Source organism: Athene noctua, chromosome Z (genome assembly GCF_965140245.1).
Source record: "Athene noctua chromosome Z, bAthNoc1.hap1.1, whole genome shotgun sequence".
Lineage (NCBI taxonomy): Eukaryota > Metazoa > Chordata > Aves > Strigiformes > Strigidae > Athene > Athene noctua.
This window is the reverse complement of record NC_134077.1, coordinates 21,353,420-21,371,407: the sequence shown is the minus strand read 5'-3', so window position 1 is coordinate 21,371,407 and position 17,988 is coordinate 21,353,420. Positions and strand designations below refer to the sequence as shown.

General features: G+C 39.0%; 1 long non-coding RNA gene across 1 annotated transcript in view; it reads right to left on the bottom strand.

Annotated features, from left to right (window-relative positions):
• The window catches only part of LOC141973646 (uncharacterized), an 80,192-nt gene extending 67,158 nt beyond the window's left edge, over nucleotides 1-13,034 (bottom strand). The window contains exon 1 of the long non-coding RNA XR_012635583.1: nucleotides 12,927-13,034. This is a non-coding gene — a long non-coding RNA (uncharacterized LOC141973646). The remainder of the gene's footprint in view (nucleotides 1-12,926) is intronic.
• Between the last annotated feature and the right edge of the window lie 4,954 nt (nucleotides 13,035-17,988).

Sequence of the window (17,988 nt, the reverse complement as noted above, 5' to 3'; positions counted from 1 at the left end):
TACACCTCTCTAAGGTGGTTTCCTATATGGATGTACCTGAGCTTGACAAGACATTACTTGAATGTTTGTATCTTTGTTGTCATGGTGAAAAAACTGCATCTTCCGGGCATCTGGCATGTCATCAAGATAACACAAGGAAGAATGTCATCAAAAGTATCTAGAAAACCATTGCTACGTAGAGATATTGGTGGAGTCAGATACAGTACTCTGGAGGATCCACCTCCCTCTTCCCCTCCAACCTCTTCTGCAGCTGTTTCCCAAGACGACTGCTCAGGAGAAAAGAAGAATGTCTATTTGGTAGCAGGACAAAATCACCTTCAGCACTGTTTACAGAAAACAACCTGGCTACTATAAGCAGACTGAACCAGCACAGTGCAAATGTTGCTCAAAACACTTAGCTGCGGCATTCATCTTGGTAATGATTCAGGCCTCCAGGGAAGACAGAGCTCAAGGGTCAAACATTAAAACAACATTAGTTAAAAAGCATGTGTGTTAAGGTCATGGCTGGAAGAACATGACATTTTTTCATACATCTCAGGAAAGTATAGAAATACAATATGCCCTCTGTAGAACACCCACTTTTTAGATGCAAAGTAGCCTGTGACTGTGAATAGTTATGAATTATGCTTACTTGATGCTGATGCTGTGCTCTCCAAAGATTTTTTCATTTCCTGCCATGTGGGGATGCCCTAGAAATTCAACCAAAGAAAAGATGTGGGCAGGAACAAAAGATCTCAGCCAGCTGCCAAATTTGTTCAGAACAGTACAACGAGTGTGGTCCTAGAAAGGAGGAAATTGCTACTGCGCAGTTGGAGTCAGTTTTTTTATTCAGTGTCAGAACAAGGCTTTCTAGCAGGGCTCCTACATGCAGGGCAACTTAACAAGTATAAGAATGGCTGTATTCAGACAGACCACAGTCCATCTAGCTAAGTATCCTGCCAATAGTAAAACGTTTGGAAAGATTATAGGAATGGGACCAGAAGACATTGATGTTTCCCCAAGATTATTCTCTCAAATGGCAACTTTTACAGCACTAGGAGTGCCATTTTATGTTGGGCTGAGGAGCAAGGTTGGGCACTGGACTGTTAAGTGCCTGTGATGCTTAACAGTATGCCCTGAGGTGTGGTTTTGGCTTACGATAACTGTATTTGAGACAGTGCTCTGACACTGTTTAGAGACTTTTTTACTGAGGACTGCAGAATGAACAAGATTGCATAAGGTCTGACTTCAATTTTCTGCAGCTTTTTCTCTACCATTTGTCCAGCACACATAGCTGCCTTCATACTGCACTGCAGGGTATGCATCTAACACCCTCAGTTTCATGAAGTAAAAACACCACTAGGAGCGCTGCAAATCTTTTTTCACATTATTTATTTACAGCTACCTTCACACTCCCCCACCTCCTAAAACAATTTATTAGAATGTTTTGAGACCACAGAAAACAGCAAAGAAGCCTGGGACCAAGTAACTATGCAGTCTGGACAAAGCTGACTGGCTTCAGTACTTTGGCCCTGTTTTATTTAGTGGTATGAGAATATCTTTCCATTCAAAGTTCTCAGTATTGAATCGTCAGTGAATTTGTCCACTCAATTTTGAAGCTCTGTAAGCTTTTACCATCTGTGGCCAAGCTAGAACAAGGAGTTCTGAGCTTTGGTCTGGGAAGAACCACTTCACCTCCCTTTTTTTTAATACATGCACTTTTGGGCTGTATGTCTGGTCAGGTGCCTTTTTAAACCTTGGAAAACAAAAAGTCAAAAAAATTCCACAGAGGTGAGACACCTCCATTGACGACTTACTACTAGGCAGTATGATGAGAAGGACTGGAGGATCTGGAACATCCAGATGCAGAGTGCTTTGGGCTCTGACTGACTACTGCCTCCTGAGCACTGACACACTCATACTGGTGAGAAAACTGGTCAAGACATTGTGGGTAGTGTCCTAATGACTAGCCAGTTCTGTCATGGTTCTGATATGTTCAAGGAGTTCTTGTAGACCATTTACAAAGGCTTTACAAGTTGGCTTTAGGGGGTTAAAGATAATTTGGGCATCTAGTCATTGGGATTCAGCATTTGCTTTATAACTAAAAGTTGCTGTGTAAATAAGCTTCATCTTTAGAAGTCTATGCTATTACAGGTGTATATACATATACATATATATATATATATATACACACACACACAACCTTATTTTCTTGCTGGGAAACCTGAAGAATTGTTCCTCAGAGGACACAGAAACACTTTTTTACTCTGAGGGTGACCAAGTGCTGGAGCAGGTTGTCCAGCGAGGTTGTGGAATCTCCATCCCTGAACACATTCAAAAGCTGTCTGGACATGGTCCTGGACAACATGCTCTAGATTATCCTGTCTGAGCAGGGTGGTTGAACGACATGACCCCCAGAGGTCCCTTGAAGCCTCCGCCATTCTATGATTCTGTTAAAAGGCTAAAGAAACTTCTGTGAAGCTGAAAAAAAAACCTCAAAGGAATAATTGTAAATCTGTTGACCTACTGAATCCCTCAGATTTGGGAGAAAAGTGCCAACTAGAGTGAAGGAACAGCACCTTTGTCTCTTAGATTGGTCTAGGAGTGTCATTGAGGGAAAGTTGGTGGAGTTTTGCAGCAGTGATTTAGGTGGTGAAGTAATCTGCCAGTCTCAGAAGTGGAACCTCACTCTGCCTCTATCAATTGCAGTTGCAGAGAATGCAACACAAAGCAACATTCCTGCTGCACCAGCAAGATTAGGAGAGTTTGCTGGAGGGTTGGCATTGCTATGAAATGGTCCTATTTATCCAAGAGCATGGTTAACAAGAAAGATCGTATGTGCCAAAAAAAATTAAAAGGAACACAGTTTGATTCTTCAGTCTCTTCTCCCCCCAAAAAACAGATTAAGATACTTATCTTCAGGCAAATACATGCTGCATGACAGCTCTCTGTTTCTGTAACAAAGGATCTTATTTAGTGTTGTTCCTTTAGATCACTGTATTTCTTAAAGATCTACATTCTGAGACAAAATCATGACTGCACATAAAATTGCTCAGGTTTCCCTGTACATTATAACCTATTTACACATAGTTGTGTAATTTATTGAGATGCATAGCACCAGCTCTTCTAGCTAAGGATCATGCAGAGTGAGCATAAAGAACCATGACAGTCCTGCCAGCAGCACCTATGTCATTCCAGAGTGCACCTCCTGCAGCCTGGGGTGTTACTCTGGATTAACGTCTGTGATGCTGGGGTCAGGATCTTGTTCACAGGTTTACATTCTCTACACTTACAAGCTCTCAATCAGCAAATATATAAAAATATTAAGAGATTAATGAAATCACAAGAACTACAATGCCTTGGATACCATTTGTAATTAATTTTGATAACCTGATACATTAGTATAAAAATTGTTGCTATAGCAACCTAAAATCATGTCAAAGAGTTGGATGTGCTAATTGGCATGCAGTGTGAGTAGCTCATTCAGCGGTTTTTATTGCTATGGAAACGTAACTGTCATTTTACGCAGATGACAAAGGAGAGAGTTATGGGTTTTATTTTTTTTTCTTACCCAAATTTTTTTCTTATCCAAATGCAGTATTTACTTTCCAGCAATGCTGGGAAATCCATACATTCTTTCTGTCCATGTTCTCTGTGCTTTGAAATTTGAACAGACTTGAACTCTGTATGTTATTGTACTGGTTAAGACATACCCTCACAAATGCGCAATGAGCTATATTAGAAGAACAGCATGTGTTACTGTTCAGTCTTCAAGACAGTTGTCCTCATAACATTTTTCACAACCAGTCTGTCCCAGTTTCCTCTTCAGGAGCATGGAGCAAGTGTCTATCACTCAGCTTGGGCAGTATCAGTTTCATTTCACTTGCCTGCTTTCCTCATAAACCTGTAACTTTGTTGCTTTATTAGACCCATATTTCATATATGCTTCAGATCCAGGCCCACTTTCATTCTCTATATTCCCTGTTCACTCTCTCCCTCGGTCTTCCATGGATGTCTCTTACAGCTTCATGATAACAGGCACTTGCCTCTCCCTGAGCAGTCTGCATCATTCTCCCACATCTGCCTCCTGTATTTTCTTCATACGAGTCTGGGGCCTTCCATCTCTTTCTCATTGTCTGCATCCCACAACGAGGTCAGAGGAAATACTAGCAAAACAGTGTCCCTGTTTCTGATTCTCGTTCCTGAATCAGTATTGACTACAGTCCCTATCATCCCACAGTTACAATCTGGGGGATTGTCTCAGGCAGTTCTGGACTGGGCCATATTCAGGAATAATATCTAGGACACTTTCACCATAACAGCATAAAACACATTCTTGGTATAAATGGTACAAATTTGCCAGATTTTAAAAAGAAAACACTAGACATTTCCAAAATTTCCAGAATCTTCTAACCCAGGGAAGGCAATACCTTTTCTCCATCTTTGTTTTCAGAGAGTAAACTGAGTGAAATGCTCCTCATACTACTGGACTGATTCATATCTTTAGGAGTGAAAATTTCAGATCAAGTAGACAAAATTTAATAAAGCTACAACTTTTAAAATAAAGTCTTCTGACAAGTGCCAGGTAATCCAAAATACTGCTGAAATATCAGCTACAGACCATACCTATAAAAATGGAAGTGTCTAACTTGGAGGAAATTAGATGTGTAGTGCTTTGTGCTGCCCTAGAAATCTGTAATTAAGGTTTTGTCTCCAATGTTGGCTATGCAGGGTTAAGCTATACTAACAACATGAGTCACAACAAGTGTTCTAATGTTGCCCCTACATCTTTAACATGGACTAGGATTATGAAAAAACAATACATTGAGGACCAGCTTCTGGCTGGAGTATTTTGGAGAGCTGTCAGCAGGCTGACCACAGGGCATTTCCATTAATGACTGCCTGCTTGCATGAATTCTCACTGAAAAACCCTTAATAATAGTGCCACCAACGTCTTTTGCTCAGTGTATTTTTTTATTTAAAAAAAGAAATATATTTTTAAACAGACATAAAGAGAGAATTTTTCTTCTGTATCAGTGGAGTCACAGATCTCACAAATTATGATTTTTCTCTCATCAGTGGTTTTTTGTAGGGTTCTTTTTTCCTATCTCAAAGCATATGGAATGTGAACCTGTAAAGAGCTGTCAGAGGAAGAGAGAACCAGAAAGCAATTGGAACTTGGCTGAACAAGACAAATTCCATCCTAGGTGTTCAAAACACAAGTCAGCTCTATAACTCAAGTCTATGCTTTGTGACATCTGGGAAAGGAGTGGATTTCCTTTTTAGAAACGATTTTGTTTCTGAGACTTTTAAATAGTGAAGAAACATGTGATTCTGACTGCTTGTTATTTGCCTTTGCAATAGCAAATACTAATGAGAAGAAACATTATCTTCCTAAGACTGCTTGCAAGTACATTCTTATATATATTGGTATTGTTAATAGGATACTGCAAAGAGATCTTCTGTAGCTCAGTTAAAAACATCATTGATTACCATTACAGCCATGAAGTGTTCTAAAACCAGCTCTACCTGCAACATGTAAAAAATGGAACCCTGTTCATAGTGGATGTGTGGAAAAACTGACAGCACTGAGGCTGAACTAGTCAGAGGAATGACACACAAAACTAAACAAAAGCATTCATATACTAACTTTCCCACCAGTGTTTCAGTGAAATCAAGGCACAGTTATGAAGTTATTACAAGAAATTCCTCCTAATTGAAGGAGTGGTGTTATTCCCATAGCTTTTTAACATATTTCAGTATTAACTTTCCTTGTAAGCAGTCCCACTTCTAATATTAATTATTTCTGCAAATGATCTTATTGCATCACTTACTTATAATTCCCTAGCATGCCCATAGGCAATAAAGAAAACAAAGAAGATATTTAAAATGTAGTTCAATTATGCAATTTCCCCAAGCAAATTATTCACTTTAAAACTAGATAAAAACTCATATATTTCCAGTGAGAAGAACAAATTTTCTGTGTTCTGTATTGAGTTATTATTCACAAGCAGATCCATTAAAGCAGGGTCTGCTTTAATGACCTAGGTCTTACCCCTGTACTGGCACTGGTGAGGCCGGCCCTCGATTCCTGTGTTCAGTTTTGGGCCCCTCACTACAAAAAGGACATTGAATGACTCGAGCGTGTCCAGAGAAGGGCAATGGAGCTGGTGCAGGGTCTGGAGCACAGGTCGTACGGGGAGCGGCTGAGGGAACTGGGGGTGTTTAGTCTGGAGAAGAGGAGGCTGAAGGGAGACCTCATCGCCCTCTACAGCTCCCTGAAAGGAGGGTGCAGAGAGCTGGGGATGAGACTCTTTAAATCAAGTAACAAACGATAGAACAAGAGGTAATGGCCTCAAGTGGCACCAGGGAAGATTTAGACTGGATATTAGGAAGCATTTCTTTACAGAACGGTTTGTTAGACATTGGAATGGGCTGCCCAGGGAAATGGTGGAGTCCCCATCCCTGGAGGTGTTTGAGTCGGGTTGACATATCTTTGAGGGATATGGTGTAGTTGGAAACTGTTTGTGCTAGGTTAATGGTTACACTAGATGATCTTGAAGGTCCTTTCCAACCTAGTTGATTCTGTGATTCTTCAAACTCTTCCATATGAACAGTGCATGCATCTGAGTTCAGTCCATGGATGTTTCCTCCAGACATACAGCTGGTGAAGACTTTCTAACCCCTTCCTTTCCCAAATTACTTGTTCCTAAAATCAAGCTGCTATTGACTCCATTCATCAGAATGACAGGGTTAATCATGGAACCAATTCTATCAATGAAATTATTAATTCAGAAAAAATATTCTTTGGAGGACTTAATTTAATCCATATCCTTTCACAGAGGAAGTTGGATGAAGGTGGAAGGGGAAGGATAAAAACCTCTTTAAAACAGGAGAAATTTTAAGGTTGAACCACAACCACAGTGAGACTCTGTGAACCCCCAGGAGATGCTCTTTTCTTGTGTCCACCCTCCACATTGCAGTGGTGTGCAGACCTGACTAAGGTAGCTCCACATAATATTCTCAACAGGATAAATTAGTTTCAAACTACTTTGGGTAGGCTGCTTCCATCTTCCCACCTAGCTCAGCTGGAGCATTCTGATGCAAATCTAATATGTGCACTGGAGTACTGTGCAGCAACCTGTAGTCCAGTTAAACTTAAGTGCAGCTGGGCTAGTTAAGACATGACTCTCATGATGTCATTGTAAGTAATGCTTATAGTTGATTTAGGATGCAAGAAACTCAGTGAAATTCTGATCTCAGTGATGTCACTGTCAGAGTTGTCTCTATCTTTAGTGTAGCAAATACTTAATTCTTTGCAGCTACTAGTTACTGAAAAGCATGGTTTGCTATCATAATTTATACCATATATTTTAAAAAATATTAAGTTTCCAAGGGAAATGACCTGACAGCACTGCACAAACAGTCCAACTAGTCCAACTACAATACAAACACTTTCAGTACACATACTACACCCTCACAAAACCTTTTTACCTGGGTAGTTTCTAAGCATACCTCAGGTTTTTTTCTGTGAGTCAAATTCACAGCTGGAAATCACTGCATTAGAGAAAGTAACCACTGTTTTCACTCAGCTGAAAACAAATATTGCTGAAACCTCCATTTGGGTCATTCAGAACTTCACTCCTGCAAAGGCAGTTTTATCACTCTATACTCATATCTGATTCATTGGAAAAGGTGCCTGATAACTATTTCAAAAGCTTTATAGTCACATTCACTTTTGAATGCTTCAGCAAGATAAAAGTGAGTGAAATTAAAAGGACGGTAAATCCAATGTGAGAGCAGTTCAGCATGTGGAGTTAGGAAATGAGATTTTATTACAGAATGACACTTGTTGAGTAAAAGCTCCATCATCAGAGACATCACCTGTTATGAAGAAGCTTGACAGAGGGGTTTGGTGATATCCACAGGCTGCTCCTCCATATTGCAGAGAAACCTAGGTCCAATTACAACTTTACTATAAATAGAGCCTCTTACAATTTAAGCTAGTGTGAACATTCCTGGTCACTTTGATGAGACTAGGTCTGCACTCTACACAGCCTCTTTCAGCTGAGGTCAAGAACCTCATGTGGAGTTGTACACAGCCCTTATGTGACCTCGGATGGGGAAAAGGTCCTCTTTTCCACATGGGTCCTGTAGTGGTTCTGAGGCACACCCAGAGTCACTACACTGTCCCCACCAGAGAGGTATTAGGCAGCTGCATAGACACACAGACACAGCCAGTGGAGTTCCACAGATGAGTGCCACAGACATAGAAAAAATTCTTAGATCTTATTTTCTCCCATTTCCTGTTCCCCTGCTCCAGCCCTGGCATCATTCAGTCTCTTATCATATTTGATAGGCATACACAGGCCACTGTCATGGTCGGCAAGAGGAAACAGAAGCTAATGGGGGAAAGGTTGCTAATAAATTTCCTTCCTTCTTCCTCCTGCTTCCCCATACTTTGATAGATTTCCCCTCTCAGCAACTGTATTACTCTGTTCATTTTCACAGAGCCATGTGGTTTTTTTACCAACTGCTTGTAAAAAATCCTTCATTAGCTCTTTATATCAAATGCACTAGGAAAAGTATCTAATCCTGTGTCACTGATATGACGCTGAAAAACCTTTCTCAAAAAGAACATGTCAATATAGTTGCCGCTAAGAAGCTTACTGTAAGCAATTAGGTGGAATAAGGCAAACCAAAAGCTAAAACACTCTTTCAACGCCATGAGTTCTTGAGTAGTACAATATTCACTCTGTCCAAAAGCTTTTTAAAATGGCATGTTTTAAGAATCCAAAGAACCCAATGTCATTTGGCTAAACATTTTCATGAACAGGTTATAAAATTGGCTTCTAGAGATCTAGTTAAGTTTGTCGAAAAGCAAAAAAGCTGCCCCAGGTGAGAAACTGATTTTAATCTAAATCATTTGGACTGTGGCGAAAGCAAGTGGAATTTCATATGCAGTAGAAGCCAGACACAAGCTGTAGGCTACTATGTCAGCTGCAGGCTACTACATCAAAACCAAAATGATTTTGTCAATTTATCAGTACATTACATAACTCTCAAAATTAAAGGTTACCCTGATGAGCAGCAGAACTAAAAATCTATCAACAAACTCAGCTGCCTTTTATTCTCAAATTGTATGGTAGAAATATCAAGCTTAGCCAAGAGGGATGTTACAGTCAGCTATGTGATGCTGCTGCAAGGTGCTATATCAGAAAACTTAGCTCAGGTAGCAAACTGCAGAGGAATATATTCCACCTAGTATAACCCAAGGAAGGGGGTTGCATCCAAAAAGGATGAGCATAATGCAAGTTTAGACTAATGAGTTTATGCAGTAAATCTTTATTCCAGTACCATTGTCCAGAATAATACTGATATTGCTACTTGGATGCTAAATAGGTGCTATCAGTTACTTCATTCACTTACTGATACTTTAATGGTGAAAGTTCACTGTTCAAATGCAAGCAAATGACTGTAATCTTTACTCATCTCTCCTGTACTTCGTGCATTACTTTTCTCAGGCTGTAAATTTTGCAGGCCAAGAACTGTCTTAAGTGAAAATATTTTGATAGCTACCAGAACTTAAGCAATAAACAATAATAATGTTCAGCTCTTCAGAAAAGGTTGTTTTCAAACTGTTTTCTACTGGTTCTGGCTTCTGTTAAACATAGCTGTGCTGATAACTGCTGCGTGTGGAAAAAAATACACCCTATTTTTCAGACAGTCACACTTAGTGTCACAAAATTTTTTTCTCACTATGCACAAAAATGGATCTAAGCTGTTACAGGGAAATGTGCTATGCTATTTTCGCCTCTTCATAAATGTAACACCATCCCAAAATTAGAAAGTTTTACTTTCCACTGAGAACTTCACAATCCCTCAGACAGTAAGAGTTCAGTCTTTACAGTCTGTGGTTGCCAGCTTTTTTAGGATTAAAATCCTTCTCTAGGATTAAATGACCTTTGCAAAATTCTACTAAAGTGAGTTTTCATGGCAACATTATTTGCTGTAGTTGTCACTGTACAGTTGGGTTCCTTTCAGTTTCACAGGTAAGTTGGACCCATTAAAACATTGTCCTACTCTGATGATTTTTACTTGGGATAGTACTGATAGATCAGGGAAGTACTGAGGTCACAGTGAGTATCATGTGAATACTACTTCACGTTGAAAATAAATACTTCACTCCCTTTGCACGGCAGGAACCAGATTAACACACTTCAGTTGGCAAATGCTGCTTTAAAAATCAGAACAATAGCACAATCTAGCTTGAAGGGGACATCTGGATGACAGTGCAGACCACTGCTCAGAGCAGTTAACTGCTAAGTCAACTTGGGTTGCCCAAGGCCTTATCCTGTAAAATCTCTAAGGATGTAGATCCAGAGCCTCTCTGCACAACTAGTTCCAGTCCTTTATCCCTGTCTTATTGTGAAGAATTTATTCTGCTTTTCTTTGTAGCAGCATGAAGATAAATAGCAAAATCCTCTGTTGAGTTAGAACAGTTTTACATCATGTAAATGAATTGGCAATAGCAGAATCAACACAGCTTAAGGCATTCTCAAGCACACCAATGATGCCAGAGAAATACCTCATTTCTTTCATTCTACATTTGGGTGGCATAGGAAAAAGGGGCAGTGGGGTGGTGAGGCCATTCATGAGATTTACATGATCAGCTACCTCACAGTGTTGTTTGGGGAAGATTTCTAAGATAGAGAAGTTGAGTGAAAGGTCATCTTAAAGACGTTTGTAAAACATATTTACCCATAGTCACCTCTGCACTGAGTTCAGAGCTGAAGTTGAGAGAAGTGCCTAAAAATATGTGTTTATCATGTGAAGAAGTTTCTGTGGCTGAGGCCATGTGGTGATGGATACAATGACAACATGCACAGAGAAACTTTTCACATACAGGGAAATAATTAAACCTTCAGTCACCTGGCTGGCAAACAGAGGTGAGTTTTGACAGGCAAAGTAGAGGTGACAGTATTACTACGGGAACACAGACTGCTCCTTTGACTTCAGTGCAGTTCTTCATATTCATCAGGAATGTGACAGTGAGTAATGGCTTTTCTAACTCATCTTTGATGTTGAATCAAGCTGCTATGCATATATTCTTCTAGTGAAGCACAGAAGTCAAGGTGCTGACATCACTTGATTTTATTTCAGCTGTAAAATGTCTGTTCCCCTGAGGGAATCTTAAAACAGGAAATGAAGGGAGTCTTTCATCCCTATGACCATATATCGTCCCAAAGGGCTGTGCTCAGCGATGCCCAGGAGCTATAAGAAAAGTCAAATGATTCAAATTTGCTGTACACACAAAAATGTGCATCTTTTAGATGAGTTTATTTCTGAAGTGCAATCAAGTTTCTACACATGAAGTAAAAAGGGTTTAGTGGATTAAGTCTCTGCAAAATCCCTCTGTCTGAAAGCCTTGAAAAGTGATGCCATGCAGGCAGTTACAGACTTAGTGTTTACAGAGTCAGGGAAGGTCCCTCCAGCACCCTTAATCAGAGGTTATGCTAGGATATGGTTACAAACATTCAGCTTCATGCAGACACTTCCCAGATCCCTAGCCCTTATTGCTAAAATGCCCTGCATTTTATAATTGTGATGTTGTGCTTAACATGTGATGATGTGACAGGATCCCTACTGAGGCTAAGTTTTTTTGGAGATCACAGAAGCTGCATAGCAGTTCCAAAATAGGTAAACATGCTCACTGTCACTTCTCAGCTTGATATTCACTTGCATTTGTAAGAGAAGCAGAGATGTTATTCTTCCCCAATAAATGGGGAAGTCTTTTGTACTCCTGCATATCTCAGCTTCCCCCCGGTGGGGTAGCTCAAAAATAATGAGAAATATTTGTGGTCATAGTATATCAAGACGAAGTAGTAGGAGAGTGAGTGAATGTACCAAGTACACCTTTATAAGGCTAACACAGGATAAGAAGATTGCAATGGCTATTAGCAATACTGGAAACTGCCTAAATAGTTCAAGAATTTTACCTACTGATAATTTATAAGAGTATTCCTCTTGTCTGAATTTCTGTAGACATCTGTTCTTGATTACTGTGTTGCCTGAGAGATGCTAAATCTTTTTGTTTTACACCTTCTGTCAAATGTATGTTTATGATCTGGGGTTTAAACAAAATCTACCTCATAGATTCAGTTTGGATGAACCCTTGAAGACAGTTAAATCACTATAGTGTAAGCTTTTAATTTAGTTGATCTAATATCAAAGTTATTCTGTAATTTACCAAACTTTCAGAGTTAGTTTGTAGGAAAACTCTGTGGCATGGCTCCAGTGAAAGAGCAGCTAGCTTTCATTGTGACCTTTTCTTTTATTTTGTACATGAGAAGAAACCAGATCTTTTCAGATCCATCTTTTTCTGTATTTTACACTTGGAAAAAAGCCTTTAACCTGAAGAAACAAGGTACCTTTTTTTAAAAAAAACAAAGGCAATATCATAGAAATATTTTCAGGTTCCCAATGCACATTTTTGACTTTTCAGATCTGAAACCAGATAGATTTTTCAGAAAGCTTTAATTTTGGTAGATTTAAAAAAAAAAAAAATCCATATGGATCATGCTGAAATACTTTGAATGTCTAGTATTCTGAAATTTTACTCATTTTCTTTAATCTATTGTGCCTTAGGAATTACTAGACAATCTGAAATCTTGCCTTTCATTGCGACATTTTATATTACTGTATACTTTAATATCCCTGTGCAAGGTAAAATGGTCATTTTAAATTCTTCATTTAATCTTTGTCCTCTCAGATAAGGTTTCTGTGACTTTCATCTATGATGTGATAAAGTTTTCTAATAACGTTTTCCCTTAATTGTTTCCACTGTTTTATAGTGTCATTCTCCTCAATAATGTCCCTCACTTTATTCCACTTCTTCCTGTATCTGCATTTTCTCCCAGCTGAGAGTCTGGTAAAAAGGGACCTACCTTGTATGACCATCAGAGTGGCTTGTTCACTCATAGCCAGGAGCAGAGATGCTCTAGTTTTCCATCCTTGCTCCACAGTTGTGGCCTCACAACTGCAGTAGTTCAACACTCCTGGACCTTTAATGTGTTTTGCCTTGTTAAAGGCCAGTGCAGAATGGAAACTGCCCTGTAGCACTTGGTAAGTGTCAATGATTTTTGTGACAGCTGCATGACCGTTTGCTGGAGGGAACTTTGTTTTGGTTCATTTGCCAGGTAAGAGATTCTTGTTAGAAACTTCAAGTACATTTTTATTTTCGTATATTTTTCTTTCCACTTTTTAAAGTGTTGCTTTTTTTTTTTTCCTTTTCAAAACAAGTTATTGTTTTTTATTACTATATATTTTATAAACAGATGGCAACAGGCTGGAACTCCCATCTCATGGTGAAATAATCTTTCTTATGCTAATTGTCATTTTGTTTTCTAGGCTATTTTTTTTCTTTCTATGTTAACAAAAACTTAAGAGCAATCAATTTTGCAAAAAGCAAGCTTTCTGTTGCTCCTGTAGGATAGAGGGCTACTAGTTAATTCTGAAAATCTTATTTTATCTACATCCTAATTATATTATTTTTTAGTGTTTTATTGTATTTCTAGGGTTTTGTATTGGTTCTGTTTTGAGAAGATTATTATGGACAAGGAATACAATGGTTGTGAGAAGACTGTAGGGAATGACAGGGTGGTACCAGTGTAAAGTATGAGACACTGGTTGGATAAGGAATTCAGGTGCAACGAAAAGACGAAAATGACATTGTTGAACCATTTTATTTGGAGCTTTTAATTCAGAGACTAATTTCATGGGATGAAACTAGAGTAGCAGCAGATCTGATGTTACAGGATCAGTAAGGGGTCTTAACAAGTAGGACTCCCTTCAGTAAGACGTATGTCATGCATCAGAAGGTCATAGCAGTGGTTGTATGGTAAGAAGATGGCAGAGACCCACCCCACAAATAGACTTCCAAATAGGGATGGTATGAGATTGCCTTTTAGAGAACATACCTACACCCTTATTAGTTGGTTAGTATGGTTTAGTGAGGAACCATAAGCTAGTCTACAGGGCTGCTGTTTGACCTTCCTGCCCTTTGCCTAGCCACCATCTTTCTCCCATACACTCTGTGGGCACTCCAGTGTAAGGTTCTCATCTGCTTTGGCCTTTCACTGCCATATAATCCAAACATCTATAAGTATTAGTAGAACAAGCTGGCAAAACCAAATTCTGTTAAACGTTTTTTTCTGAAACTTCAGTTCTGGAACAAAATATATATTTACTAACAGAATTGCCTCAAAATACCTGTCCTTGGCTAGCACATGTCAAGTTTTCAGTCTGGTTCTCTCTCACTTCTTGTTGGAAATGGCTAGAGGAGCCATGACCTTTTAAACTTTCCTGTGAAGACATTTGTTGCACCTGATAGATCTCTTCAAAACAAATTTCACTCTAGTGAAATGGTATGTCTAGATGAAGATACATTTGATGAAAATGTTCTGACTGGCTCCAGTTGTTAGTTCTTTGCAACAGAACACCAGGGCTTTTTCTACACTAGAAAAATTATATAATCTTTGGCTTTTGAGAGCTGTCTTTGTTCCCAAAACTGATGTTTAAATGAGGTAATATCAGTGAGCATCTTTAAACTTAAACTGTATTCTAGACCTTGACAATGCAGCTCTTCATTGTCAGTGAAGGACTGGGTAAATAACCTTTTCCCGACTTCACCTGATCTCACCAACATCTATAATTTTTCCAGATCTTTATTTCCAGAAATTTTCTGTCTGAAACCTGTTATCCAGAGCTAAGACAGATGAATAAGCAGGCAATGTCAAACCTTTTTAAACAGTGCTTGAATGCCTCAGTTTGAAGCACTATTACAGCCATTGATCTTTTAGTACTTATACTGCCTGTAATCTGGTTTATTGTCTTAGGTGTTTCAGGGTTTTCTTATATAATTTTCTTTATGTCCTCAGAATAGGCTCCATAATTTAAGAGCCTTAGTAAATGGACTAGTTTTTCTGAGGACTTTGTACTTTTATCAAGATATGAGAATATTTCAGACAACCTAGTAATACTGATGCCTGTAAACAGAAAAAAGGTCCTCTTTTAAATAATTGTAAAGGAGGAAAGAAACTATAAAGGCTGCTGATGGCCCTGAAATTGATTTAAAAAAAAAAAAAAAAAAAAAAAAAGGAATATCAGAAATATTTTTCCTGAAGAGAATCTTTCATTCACTTTTGTGGGTTTTACCAGACTGACATGGAAAATACTAATGCTAATGGCATGGAGAATGTAAGTAATCACCCTGGACCAGTTTAATGCATCAACCTTTGTCTTATCCTTGCAATCAGAACTCACTTGGAGAAATGTATTTAATTAAGAGTGTAAATGGCATGATGCTATGTAGTGGGAAGGGAACCATAGCAACAGTAACAACAGCACTTACTGCCAAGTTGTAATCAATACAGATATTTTACCTCATGGTGGGTGGTGTGCAGTTAAATAACAGAGGCATGCACTAATATTGTAGTAATACAGTAAGTGCATTTTGCACACATCTTTGTTTTCAAGGTTACTGACTTGGACCAGAACTTCCTGTTGCCTTCAGTGAATGTTTAGAATACTTTAGGGATTGATGGCCTGATAGCCAGCAAGTAGTTCGATCTGGGTCACTTGCTTTACTCTGAAAGGCTTCCCACTCATTTCAGCTTCAAGTTTACACATACTGGGAAGGGGCTTCTCTTTATATTATTTTTATTATTGTTATTATTTTTATTATTGTTGCTACTGGTGGTGGTATGTTGTTGTTGATATTATTATCATTATTATTATTATTATTATTACTACTACTATTATTGTTCTACATTAAAATTACTAGTAGTTAATCCTGACATTCTGCAAGAACATATACTTTTCCACATTTTGCCATGTATGTGCTTTTCAGATCCATCCTAAAACTTATCATCCTGACTAAGCACTACGTCTAGTGCCTGCCACAGTCTAAATAAGACACTATTAGCATGAGATGAAACCTTCAGAGTGCACAGGACAACAGCAGTGCTCTTTTAGTTGAAGGGTGTCCAGATGCTTTTAAGTAGGCACCTATACAAAGGTAGAATCATCACTCAAAGCTTCTACACAACTGCCTATTTTGCAGTGTCTGAATGTCTTCTACCTAAAACAGTCTGTCAGACGCAAATTCCTACATGGAGTCAGCATGCCAGTAGCTGTCACCCCATTTCAGATTCTACATAGCACAAAGACAGGCAATAGAATTGTTATGTATTGCTGGTCCATTTTTAGTTGGTTTTTTTTTTTTTTAAAGTTTTGGCAGTTGTGAGAGAATAGCAAATGATATGAATGGCATTCTGTTTATGGTAGGAAATCTTTATCAAGTAGGAAGACTTTATATCATTTCCTAGCTATGGTCAGATTTTCAGTCCAATCTTTTCTGGCTTGTTTGCTCCACACTCAGATCCCCTGAAAAGAAACCCTGAAGGCACTGTTCTCCACTGACCTGAGACATTTTCCAGGCACTCACATTTCTGTTTCTATGCAAATTCTTAATGACCCCAGTCTCACCAGTGTACCAGCTCCTTAAGTGGGATTCAGAGTCCAGAGGGGTTAGTCCCACTCTCTATTCTAAATATATAATAAAGGTAAAATTCAGGGATCAGTTACATGCTGAAGTTCCTCTTGCAATCAATGGAGAAAAACTGGTGCCAATTTCAAATGCTTAAATCCAAAGGCCAAAATTAGATGTATTCCTTACCTAATTTCTAAAGTGACCCAACTGAACAGAGGTGCTCTGAGAATGTTACACACTAGAAGTACTACTTTTCCAAGTAAAACAACATTTTCAGTGGTTTTAATGGTCAAGTTATGCCTTACTTTTCTTACAACAGTCCAGTGATAAGTGCAGAAGTTGCCTGTGAAGAGGTAGATCTGGTTTAAATTACTTTAAGGAGGTCAAATCTCCATTTCTCAGGCCTGGGAGTACCTTAACTACCAGGCTAGTAGCACCCCTACCTGCTGTCACTGAACTACTGTGTGAAAACACAGGCAAGGTTGACAGAGCAAGGGACTCCTTACCACCATGGTGAGAACAGGGTCAGGAAGGTAGCAGTCCTGTGCCCAGGCTGAACCTTCTCCCTGCATTCCCACTCTGAAATGGGCTGGGTGCTGTTGAAGTCAGAAGCAGCAGATCCTTTCAGCTCCAAACTGCACAGGCAGGTCCAGTTTGGAGGGAATTGGGGTGATTTGAAGAGAAAAAAGAGTTTTAAAATTATCCCTGGAAAATTTTCTGGGAACATTTAAAAACCTGGGAGAAGGGGAAGAAGTGGCTGACTGAAGCAGCTGGCCCAGTGGGCTGCAGCCCTCTACTCAGGGCACAACCTGCTCTGGGGTCAGGACCAGAGTCATGCAGGACATCTGGGCCCTCTCTTGGTAAGTGGTATGCTGCTGGAGAGTAGGGAGTGCACTTTCCTGGAAACTTGGGCAACAGGCAAGTGAAAGTATATTGGAAATTGCTTTAAAATGAAAGAATTTGAATATTGAACAGCAACTCCCTTAGTAAAAAAAAAAAAAAGCTAATATTTTCCTAGACAGAACTCTAAGCCTTTCAATATATTCTCATTTATAGCAAGTTGCATCATGCATAGAAGTTGCATCTTGTGAGACTACAGTATCAAATAAAAGACAAAAATAAAACAAAAAATAGCTGTGCAGGAAAGAAGGGAGTTGAAGCCTAGCACTACTTTTAAAGTCAGCCCTGATGGCAGAGATAATTCTTTGAATTGTTTCACCATTCATTCAACAAAAATTGTCTTAGGAGGAACATGAGAGGACTTATTCCTAGATAGTCTTCCTATTCCGAGGCAAATAGAGAAAACATTATTGATAAGAGCATCTCAAAAAGAACCCACTGCCAAAAAAGGAGAACAGCAATTAACTACAGTCAAGGAAGCCACACACACTTTATGTACTTTCGGCAGAGCCTGTTTGCTTAGACACAAGTCCTCACTGTTTACATTCATTACAAAC